General features: G+C 41.3%; 1 non-coding gene across 1 annotated transcript; it reads left to right on the plus strand.

The window, feature by feature from the left end:
• Positions 1–726: 726 nt before the first annotated feature.
• Positions 727–833, plus strand: LOC112086387. The gene has a single exon (XR_002899500.1). It is a non-coding gene; the product is annotated as a small nucleolar RNA R71 (small nucleolar RNA).
• Positions 834–3,868: the final 3,035 nt, after the last annotated feature.

Below are 3,868 nucleotides of genomic sequence, written 5' to 3' on the forward strand. Positions count from 1 at the left end.
CAGAAGTGCAGATGCCTTTGTTCTTTTTAATTGCCTTTAGTTCAGCGCCCAGTGTCTCCAGGTCAGATACCATCTTTTGTTGTCCTAGTAAGAGCTGTTGGAGAACAACATTGAAATCAGGACTTTGTTGAACAGGTGGTGGGGCAAAACCAGGAGGTGGTGGCCTTTGTTACTGGAAGCTGAGTTGGTTATTGAAGCTGTTCTCTTGTGGCTGAGCTGTTGGCTGCTGAAAAGCTTGTTGAATTTGGAGGTTACCTTGGAACTGATTCTTTTGAGCAAAGCTTTGTTGACCTTGTTGGGGAGGGTATACTTGATCTTTGGGATTGGCTACATTGGTGCTTCTATAAGACAAGTTCTGGTTCTTGTTGAAGTTGCTGTAACCCTTGTGTAAGGCCCACTTCATTGATGTTCTCAAAGCAACTCCTCTCTTGAAACTCACCTACATAGTGTATAGGCTTTTGAGTGGCAACCAGGGCTTTGTCAAGCTTGATATGCAGCTCTTTGATCTTCTCTTCCAACCTTTGTTGGGTACTAGAGTCCTCACATCTGTTGGCTCTATCAAAGTCTTCTCCATAGGTGTCTTGGCTCATGGCTAAGTTCTCAACAAGTTCCATAGCTGCGTTGATTTCTTTTGCCAAGAAATTCCCATTTGATGCTGTGTCCAATTGATTCCTGATCTTGGGGACAGCTCCTCTATATAAAGTGCTAAGGAGAGAGGCTTCTGAAAAGCCATGATGTGGACACTGATTTGTGTAGCTTCTAAACCTGTCCAAAGCTTCTCCAAAAGTCTCATTAGAATGTTGAGTGAAGCTGGAAATCTGGTTCCTTAGCTTTGCAGTCCTTGAGCTTGAGAAGAACTTGGATAGAGAGGCAATCTTGCACTGCTCCCATGTGTGGACGGATCCTCTTGGGAGGTTCTTTTCCCACTGATGTGCCATATCTCCAAGGCTGAATGGGAACAATCTCAGTTTGAAGCTGTCTTCAGATACCCCATTGATCTTAGTGAGATCACAAACTCTGTCAAAATGATCTAGATGCTCCAAGGGATCCTCCATAGGTAAGCCATGGAACTTCTGATTCTGAACCATATTGATCAAAGAGGCCTTCACTTCAAAGTTGTTGTTTTGGACAGGAGGTGGCCTGATTCCTGCTCCATAATGGTGTGCATAAGCTCGGTCATTCTCACCAACAAAGACTGGTGGAGGCTGATGACGTATAGGTGGGTTGGGGAAGGGTTGTGGCTGTTTAACTTGAGGTAGGTCTTGGTTCTGGTTACCATGAGCGTGTCCCTGATGGACCTGAGCCTGTTGATCTTGAATTCCAATCCCATTACCAGCTCTTTGACCGTGATCAGCTTCTTGAGCCTGATGCTCATTCCCAACTTGCTGATCCATTCCTAACCTTTCCAAGTGAACAGCTATTTCTCTTTGTCTTCTTGCTTGGCTTCTTGTGATCATAAACCTGAAAACAAAGACAGAACTTGAAAGGTGATCAGTAAAACAAAAGAAACTTGATCTCAAAAACTATATCAGAAACTAATGCTAACAATCCCCACACAATATGGCAACGGCGCCAATTGATAACTAAGGTTTTCAAGGCCTTAAGAAAGGTTATCAATCCCCTAGTCAAAGTAGTATAAGGGGTGTCAATCCATATGTGTGGTAGTTAGGCACTAGTTTATGTGATAAGTTCTTAAGTCAAGTGATCAAAGACAGGTTTTTGATAACAAGTAACAAATGAAATCATAAACAAGAAACAAACAAGCAATGATAAGGAAGTAATTAAATCAAGCTCAACAAGATGATGGTGATAATAAAGATGATAAAAGCTAAACCTCTAGATGTGATCATTGATTAGGGTGCTTTAGATATTGAATCATGATGCTAAGAACATAATGCAACACTTGCTACTCTTTAGTCTAGGCTTCTTAATCAGATTAATTCATTCCCATGACAATAATCCCTTTGCTAATCACTTAATCAAGTCTAACAACCATTAGATATAATCAAGCAATCAACAATTATAATGCATCAAGCCTAATAAGTGACCAAACAATATCTCAACCAAGAAGACTGAATCTTACACAGAAAGACATAGCAAGCAATCACATGATCTCAAACATTTCAATTTAGAACTCTAATCTAGACTAATCCTCTCATGAACGCATTAATCTCTACACTAATCTACTTTCAAACCAAATCATCATTTGTGAAATATGTATCAATGAACATTAAGAAACAGTTCTAATATGTCATTCATGCATTTAACAAATCTCTCCCATGATGAAAAAGGCATAAACCCTTACGTGAGCTCATTCAGGCATTTCATCAAACACCTTGTGGGTGGAGAAATGCCTAAGTTCTAGATCAAGCTTATAATGAGATATCTAGAATTAAGAGCAGCTAACTAAGGAAATGAAATGAGAATCTAGACCCTAAACATCACAAATCAAACATCTAAGCACCCTAATCTACACACCTAGAAGTTTAAAAGATGACTACTCACTAATCATGAAGAACACATCTAATCTTTTGCAAGGGATGATGTTAATCATGATTAGAAGCAGAAATGAGATGATGAGATGATAAGAAACAGACTTAGATTGATTAAATCCTTCAGATATATCTTAACAAACTCGTTTTTTAACAAAAGGGGAAAGAAAATTAGAGAGAAACTAAGATAGAAGATAAGATGATTAGGGTTTTCTCCAAAGAGCTATATATACTAAGCGCTAATGGACCGGGTCAGTCCAAGACAAACTGGATCCTGACCCGGCCTTGATGGATAGTGGTGTGGTTTGCCACGGTCAGATGATGCTTGGCCAGACCGTGGCAACCTGATAGTGTCAAAGTTCTTGGACAGAATCTTCATGATCAAGGTTGCCATGGCTTGATGTACACCATGTCTAGTGGCCGTGTCTCTTCATTTCTGGGTTTGGGTGATGAACTTCTTTGATTGCCACGTTCTTGATCTGGACCGTGTCATGTTGGGCGTGGCAAGGTGTTGATGATTCGGTGATTGCCACGGTCAGGTTCAAGGCCGTGTCATGCTCTTTTGTCTCTTTTAGCAAACCTTGGAGGTTGCCACAGCTAAGTGCATGGCCGTGGCATGGTAACCGTGTCAAATCCCGAGAGTTGTATATTATGCCACGGGAAAGCTCAGGCCGTGGCGTTATCACCGTGTCAAATCATGACACTTAGCACCTTATCCACTCTTAGACGTCTGGCTGATATGTCTGTCTCTCCCCTTCCGTAACTCACAGCTCACAACTCCAAATCCAATGATTCGACCTTTTCTGGGACCGTGACTATATCATATCCAACTTTGATGAAGAGTTCGGGTTCAGATGACGTTGGCAAGGGCTCCGTTCCAACGGTTCTTTGAGGCGCATCGCGTAAGACCTGATCGGGCCGCGAGACATGTGTTCCTTCCGATGGCGATATCTCCCAGTTCACGGCTCCAAATCGTCTGATTCAAAGTGTTTCGGAAACTAGACTCCTTCTTGATTTTTGATGAAGACACCGGAGGCTGAGTCGCATTGCAAGTCCTTCGTTGCTGTACACAGGTGAGGGTTCCTCCATGATCCCAGCTCCAAGTTGCTCCCAAAGGTCTCCAAATGACCTGAGAACACTCCGAAAATGCAGGACCCTGTAGGACCTAATGCAATTCCTAACTAAAGTCAAAAGCAAAGATAAATATATGTAAAAACTACCTAAATGTATGCATGAGACTCAATATTTTGACAAAAATGCAATCCTAAACATGACAAAATATGAGTATATCAATGGATCATAATTGTATCTTATGCAGGTGTTTTAACTCTGTTTTGAATGGTTTTTTAAGTGTTTTCAATGTTTTAGTGTTTCAA

The sequence above is a fragment of the Eutrema salsugineum genome, unplaced genomic scaffold (genome assembly GCF_000478725.1).
Source record: "Eutrema salsugineum unplaced genomic scaffold, Eutsalg1_0 scaffold_206, whole genome shotgun sequence".
Lineage (NCBI taxonomy): Eukaryota > Viridiplantae > Streptophyta > Magnoliopsida > Brassicales > Brassicaceae > Eutrema > Eutrema salsugineum.